Here is an 8,612-nt window from a genome sequence, read left to right as displayed (position 1 = left end):
GTCAAATCAACCAAGTTTCTCCATCAAGAGTCTTTTGAAACTCTTGGAGTGCTTGAGGGAGTTCAAGCACTTTTTGACAACATTGGTTGGGGTCAGTTTCTTCATAATCGTGCAGCCACCTACGTTGAGCCGACTTTGGAATTCCTCTCCACATTCCGCATGGATGATGATTCGAACACCATCACCTTCCAAATGCTAGGAGAGAGTAGGTCATTGCCATTTCGAGTCGTCAACTCTTTAATGGGTACCCATGTGGATCACACTTACTCCCAACAGGATCCTTGGCCCGCCACCTTTAACGAACACCATTTTTGGCAGCAAATCACTCACGAGCCACGATACTCATCATCTTCCTCCAAGGCCTCCTCAATCATTCATCCATGTTTATGCCTGGCCCACCGAGTCCTTACATGCACCATTTTTGCCCGCTCCGAAGTGGGTCAAATTTCCAAAGATGAATTATTCTTTCTATGGTGCATGACTCGCGAAAATGGACCCAACCCGGATTTTGCCACCTTCTTCTTCACCAAATGCTACAATCTCACCACTATGGACAACGGGGACATTTTTATCGGCGGCTTGATCACACTCATTGCATCTAGACCCCGACTTCAACTCCTTCTCTCCACCCTTCCATTTGAAAAGGCGTCTGGGCCCTCTCGCCTTGACATCCTTGCACTCCGACGGATGCAAATCATCCGCGAATCAGTCGGTGGTCACATTTGGAACCTTGATAATCAACCATACCTCATTCTTCCTCACGAGTATATAGGGTGTTTCGAACCAACCGACCCTGAACAATGGGTTATTCCATCCGACCACCCTCCTCCTGTGGATGATGAAGATGACCAAGTTTAGCCTCCACAACCTTATGCCCAACCTCAATATCAGCCACAGCAGCACGGGGACACGAGATCCCACCAGATTTCCCCCTAACTTCATTGACCAATTCGCCACGATGTTCTCCACGGTTCAGCGCATCGATACTCAGACGTAGGAGAACACCCGATCTATCCAGGATGTGGTGGCCCGTGTCGAGCAGCTGGAGCAGTCCTTCCTACCCACTTCTCGCCAGGTCCAGGATATGTGAGATTACCACTACCAGCACGACCACTTTCCGCCGCCCGACCCTCCGATTTAGGTCATTTCCGCCCTTTCCTTAAGCATTGAGGACAATGCTTGTTCTTAAGCTTGAGGTGGGGCATTTCCTTTTACTTTTACTTTTTCATGCATTTTTAGTTAGGTTGCATTTCATTTTAGTTTTAAGCTAATTTGCATTCATTTTTCTCTTTTTTTTTATAAAATTCCAAAAAGATTTTATTTTCTTCTTTTCCACTTTTTATTTTGCATAACATTTAGCTTAGGGCATTAGCATTCATGCATTTTTGTTGTCTGTTTATTCTCACCCCCTTGGATGCCATGGAACAGGTTCATAGTTATTGTATCATTATTGGTCCAGGATCTTATTGTTGTCTCACACATCGAACCGGGACCATTAGCCGCAGTTTGGGACTTCATACTTGGGATCAGATGCTGGAAGCTTAAAGGGGTAAGTGATCATGGACAGGTAGTTTTCATGAAGAATTACGCATGCAATACTAACAACTGTAGGATATACTATAGCAATGGATTTTCTTAGCCTTGCGGTCACTACCGCCGAGAGGATAACACTTGATCATGTTTGAACCATTAGGACGAAGCACTAGTGATTGTCCTCGAGTAGAATCCATATCAGTCTTTTTACATCACCATATTCTTTTTGCGATTTACTTAGGATTTTAGAGAGTCTCAGCCCACATTTGGGCATTTTCATTATTTTTGAAAAATCGCAAGTTTGAAAAGGAGCTTATATCTTTATGCTCCACACATGGTCATTTTCACATTTAGACCATTCAGATTATATTATTACCCCCCCCCCCCCCCCATCGGTTCCACTTACATACTCGGGAACCAAATTTTGAGTAAAAACGTTTTCTTGATAAAAAGCAAAAAAATTCAATATGTTAGTGAATTACCTTCAAGTTTACTAGTATATGTGTTTTACTAAAAAAAAAAAAAAAAAAAAAAAAAAAACTCAAGCAAATTCCAAGCGGCGATTGTTTTAGATGGGTAACCGGTTCAATTATTGAACAAACTTTCCTACATTTTGGTCACCCGACGTTTGATATTCATTTATTTAGGTATGTTTTATTGTATATAGATCGAGTTGTTTTTCGCAAATTGGTGATGTTAGGGAGACTATTGAGTCGGATACTACGGGAGGTTTGGGCCAACACTAAGCGAACTGATTCCTACAATGGTGCCCGAGCGGTGAAACCCAATCACATTTGAGAGTGGCCAACAGACGTGAGATCACGCAACTTTCTATATAAGAGTGTGCACTTAAAGAAGAGCTCCACTCGAGCCCATCCAACTACTTTCTCCCTACTACAAATGTTCTTCATTGTATGCATGTTCCATTGGGGCTGCGACTGACCATTCCTCCTTACTCACCTAAAGGAGTTGTCCTAACTGTGGTTTATTGTCCCATTGTCATTGGATGAAAAAGTAATGAGATAATAGCAAGATCAATTCTGACCATGTTGACTAACGGTGATCAGGTTCCGCGGTTCTATCCATTCTTTTTATTTTCCTTAGGATAGTTCATCCCGAGTTCATTTTAGTCTTGTCTTACTTGAGGACAAGTAAGGTTTAAGCTTGAGGTGATTTGATAGCTTCATTTTATTTACTTCTTTTTATAGTTTATTTTAGCACATTTCATTCGCATTTTAGATAATTTACATGCATATTATCCTTTTTGTTATTTTATGAACATTTCGGGTACTTTCTAGTTTCTTGAGCATTATTGTAGATTTTTTTTGGAGACTAGCGGAGCGGGATTTTTAGGAAGCGATTGGACTTGAAGGGCAATGGGGATTTCGAGCTTAATGGCTATGGAGGTGATTCGAGGAGTGGGCTTGTCAATTGCTTGAAGGCTTGAAAGATTTGAACTTTAAATTACATGGCGCGGGAGAATTTTCAAGTGTGCGGAGATCGATGATCGGGAGTTTGCGGAAGCATTGAGTTATTTGGAGAGGCTTTGGGCTCAAATTGATGAAATCTTGAAGAAAAATGGGCTAGAAGTTGATTAGACTCAAAGTGGGCCAATGGAATAGTTGTGGGGGCCCAAGACTTGAAGAAGCCCAAAACTCCGTCATAGTCACGCGGCCCGCATAAGATTTCCACGCGGCCCGCGTGGATTGCTGCAGGGGCAAATTCGGGATTTTATTTGGAGCTCTATATTGGGATGGTTGGTGCGCCTCTTTAGCCTTATCTTTGGTATCCGATTTTGACTCATTCTCTTTGGAGTTTTGGAGCACTTTGAAGACCAAGAACCCTCAAGAAGTTCATCATTTTTGCTTCTCTTGATTCTTGTTAAATGTTGGGTACAATCTTCACTAACTTTGTTTCTTTGAGTTTAGCCATGATTGGCTAAACAAATATTGGTTGACTTTTGTTGAATCCTTTGAACTTTTGTTGAATATTGAAGAATCCATGAATTTGAGTTTGAATCTTTATGAAAATGTTTTGTGTTTTAACATCTTATCATTGCTTGTATGTTTTTATTCATGAGTTTAAATGTTTTGGTGGTGATTAGTTGGCTAATTTCTTGATTAAGTAAAAGATCTTCAAATTAGCAAGCAACAAGTGATTCTTGTGTTAGTTTTACTTCACACAATCATAAAAAACATTTTCTCCAACATGGTAGTGGAAGCTTTTGAATCCTCTTGGATTTGGTGACTTTTTGGTTCTTAATGCTAGTTGACTTTCACTAATTACATGCTTATTGGAATTAGTGACTTTGACTAAGGAAATTGTTATGAGCTTCTCTAACCATTTCAACAACTAAGAAAAGTCTAGGTAATCTCAAGCTCCTTGGATTACTATAGCCAAATTAAGGGTTTAAGACAAGTATTGCACCTTTGGATTCTAATGATATGTTCATCAAAAAGTCAAAGTGAGGAAACCTCAAGTCAACCATCTTTCTCTTATTGATTTTACATCAAACTCTTGTTTTTGTTGAAATTGTTTATTTAAATGTTGGTTTAATTCTAGTTTGTTTCAAGTATTTCAAAACACCAACCCCCCCCCCCCCATTTTTATTTTTATTGTTATTTTCTTTACAAGTACTTTTACAAGAGATTTTCATAGAGTTATAAAATTGAACCAATCTCTGTGGATTCGACCCCTTTACCACCCTACACTATTTTAGTGTGAAATATTTAGGGTTATTAATTTTGTTGGCCTCGACAACCACCAGGTATCAGTGGGCTTAACCCGCTTCATCACCGGCTACGACTGCACTGGTCTCCGGTCCCTACCCTGGGACTCCTCCTCCTCCCTGGTCTGCAGCTCAAGCTCAATCTCCCTCCTCCTGGCATTGTCCTGAAGCTCAACCAATGTCCTGTATGACGAGTTCGCCACGAACTCTTGTATATCCCTCCTCAGTATGCTCAAATATCGGCTCACACGTGCCTGCTTAGTGGACATGTGCTCAGGGCAAAACATCGCCCTCTCATGAAACATCCTCGAAATCTCAGTCACTGACTCTTTTTTCTGCTTGAGAGACAGAAAATCCTGTGCCAATCGTTCCCTCTCCACCAGGGGAACATAATCGTCTCAGAACAAACCTCTCCCATGTCACTGCAGTAAGATCTGCAGAGGTAAAGCTGGCTATCACAAACTTCCACCAGTCCTTCGCTCCCATGCGAAGCTGGTTCAGCACAAACCGAACTCTTAAGTGATCTGGGCATGAACATGTGTAAAAACATCCCTCAATATCATAGATACATCTCATCGCAATACTCGGATCATGTGTCCCATCAAACTCTGGTGGCTTCGTGTTGCTGAACTCCCGGAACAACAACGAGTCACCTCCCTGTGGCCTAGCAGCGGCGACAGCTGCAGCAGCAACCTCAGTGACAACAGCGTATCGCTCGTCAAACATCTCAATCAGGGTGGTCTTAATAGACCCAAACATCTCAGGAATCTCCACTCGAATAGCTGCGGCCACCTCCTCGTGAATCATCCTGTGAATCTCATCATCACTAGTCCCACAGCCTCCCGGGTTGTGGCGTGTACCCACCATGATGTCTCTGAAATACAACACAAAAATCATCAGAGACTCGCTCGAGTATACTCACACTCGATCACTCATCCCTACTTGTTCCTTAGTTTCTTAAGGATTCTTACTTGGGTTGCATACAGATCTGGTGCTTTCAGTAGTACGGCCCAATACTACCTTCCACACTTGGCCTGTAGTCAGCCCAAGTCCTCCTCCTAGGATTCTAATTCATAAGTACTCTCTCTCTCACAAATATTAGACTACTCTCTTAGTATACCCCTCAACACTCATCTAGATATCTCCTCTAGATTATCCCTTGCCTCATAATTCTCTCTCTAAGTGATCCTGCTCAATACTCTCACTCAACACATACCCAAAGCACATAACTGATAGCAACGACTCCTAAGCTAAGGCATCACAAGTCAGGCAACCCTAGCCCTAAAGTATGAAATACTTAGCTTATCCTCTAGCATGAATCACTAACATCCCATAAATATCTCATAACACAATAAGTAAGGGTATTATGGGAAAATCACCATTCGGGCTCTGGCTGATTGACCACACTACTCCATCTCGATTTCTCTTAAAACTCTTTCACTTTTTAGAAAAATTCATTTCTTTTGAAAATCTTTCTCAAATCCTCAGTTTGAGTTCAGACATACCCGAAGGTGCATCCAAATCCCTCAAACCAAGGCTCTGATACCAACTTGTAACAACGTAAATTTTCAAACCAAATTTTTCAATTTAAAAACAAATTTTTCTCAATCCAAACATCTTAAAAGTGTCATAATATCAAATCATCAAACATATATCCAAAACCTGTATATATATAACAACTCGAGGATCCTCTAAAACCATAACTCAATCTATGATGTGTGTACAATCAAGCCGGCGCCTTCCCGTGATCCTGAGAAGTACCTGAAACACATAACACATAACACGGTAAGCACGAAGCTGGACCCTCCGGTCCCTAAAATACCACTCATATCTCATTAGCCTCTCATGGATATACTCAGATAAGACCCTACGGTCAATGTGTCTCAGTGGGACCCTCTGGTCCCACAACTCAGCTGGACCCTCCGGTCCCTCAACTCAGCAACTCAATATAGTACATATCATACATATCACAAAGACCATAAGGAGGATATCTCAATACATAGTATATGCACATAATACCCTCCGGTCACACATAGGTTACCACTCAAGGTAAGTATAGTGAGAAGACTCACCTCGTAAGAACTCGGATAATCTCGAACTCGAATCACCGGTCTAGCCTCCGCCTAACACAACAATAATTATCCCTAATTAGTAAAGGCTCTCACTGAAGCTAAACTAATCCTTCTATAAACTCACAGAAGGGTAAAAGACCATTTTACCCCTCCATGGGCTTAATAGTCCACAAATTGACCAAACCCTAAAAGTCAACCAAAACGTCAACGGCAAGGAGTACGCTGCGCGTACCAGCTCTCTACGCTGGGCATACTTGGTTGCCATGCAGGCATCGGGGATGTTCGACCCCTATGCTGCGCGTACTGGGATTACGCCCAGCGTACGTCCCAGTTTCACTCTTCTCACTAATTTGGTCTTAATTAGTTAAGACCTTGGCTCATATCACAGATCTGAACTCTCTAATAGCTCTTACTCCATAAATTCAGTGACTTTAAGCCTTTGCATGGCTGATATGGTCACAAACACACAAAACACTCACTCTCTTAACTCAAAAAACTCATATCTCATGCATGGCTTGATTCCAACAACCAAGATTGGATCTTTATGACATTACACCACTAATTACACTCAAAGGGGTTGATCATAGTCTTTGGAGCTCAATATCTCATAAAGTCTCCAACTTTTGGGACAAAAACCCTAAAATGCTCTACTATGATACACAAAACAAAAGAGTGAGAAAGCTTGAAGCTTTATACCTCTATGAGAAGCTCCCAACACATATATGCTCAGATCCAAGGGCCTGGACTCTCACTCATTCTTCTCTAAAGCTTTTTCTTCACTTCAAGAACACACAAAGACTCTCAAAGGCTCTCAAATGCACTCACAAGCTCACAAGCTCTAAGAATGAAGGTTTAGGGCATAAGAGTGTTTGTTGTCTGACAATGGTGGCCAGGAATGAGGCCATCATATCCTTTGTATAGGGGACTCACCCTAAATTAGGGTTTTCAATCTGGGCCTAGTACGCCCAGCGTACCCTCTGGTACGCCCAACGTACTAGGTGGCTTCCGCGTCAAATGCACGCATATGAGTACGCTGAGCGTACACTCGCGTACGCCCCTCATACTCATTCACCACCTTTTCTCAATAAAGGGTTAAAATGGACAAGTACTCAAAATATCAAGGTTTACAAGGTATACCTGAACTTGGGATGTTACACTATCAAATAAAATGCATGCGTATGAATTGTTGAGAAGAAACGTACCCGTGACCACAGTAGGATCTACCACGGTTTCCTCGTGACCAATAGCTACTATTCATCCCACACCACCAGAATTCTTCACCTTTAGACAATCATTTTTGAAGTGCCCAGTTTCACCACACTCATAACATGCCCGACTTACTCCAATGCCATGAACTTTCATGATTGGTTGTGGAGGTGGCCTACAGAATTGGGTTGTGTGCCCTTTTCTGTTGCAGTTCCTACATTTCATCTCATGGCAACTTTCATTATGATAAAAATTACACATGTTTCACTTCGGTAATTTACCAACATACTGCTTTGCTTGTGTAGGATTAACGGGAACAGCAGTAGGAACAGTAGCATTATGAACTGCCACTATCTGTTGCTTCTTGGAAGGCTCTTGAGAAGATTGACCCTTCCTTTTGTTCCAGAACTTTTTCTTGCTGTTGTTGTGGTTGTTTGTTTATTTTGGGTTGTTCTAGAGCAGTAGTCATGAAGCCTTGACGCACTCCATGATCTACTAGTGATTGTGCCAGTTGTTTGGCACTATCAAACGTAACAGGATTTGAAGCTAACACACACCCTTGGATCTGAGGTGATAGACCCCAGATATACCTTTCGATTTTCATGCTCTCCAGAGGAACCATTCCAGGACATAGGATTGCTAGATCATTGAATCTATTGGTGTAAGTTACTATGTCTGTACCCGTCATGGTAAGACCCCAAAGCTCTTTGTCACGGACCAAGTTTCTGGAAAGTTCCACAATCGTCTAGAGAACTCCGGAATGATCAAGTATACTCGAGAAGTCTTCAGAGAGATCAAGAATGCTCTACGAGACCCTGGAAGATGCTAGAATATTATAGATGTCCGTAGAACAAAGGAGAACGATCCGGAATAATCAAGAGGGCACTAGACGAAGCTAGAACGACCCGTAAGACTTTGGATTGATCTAGAACACACTAGATCATACAAGAGCAATTTGGATAATGTCGGGACAACCTAGAAACTTCTAGAGCATCGTAGACAAGAATATCATTTTCTAGAGTCTTGTAAAGGCCATGTATATAATAAGAAGAGTCTAGATTAGTCAAGAATTA

The sequence above is a fragment of the Lactuca virosa genome, chromosome 5 (assembly GCF_052849685.1).
Source record: "Lactuca virosa cultivar CGN04683 chromosome 5, Lactuca_virosa_CGN04683_v6, whole genome shotgun sequence".
Lineage (NCBI taxonomy): Eukaryota > Viridiplantae > Streptophyta > Magnoliopsida > Asterales > Asteraceae > Lactuca > Lactuca virosa.
Note: the sequence above shows the minus strand (reverse complement) of the source record.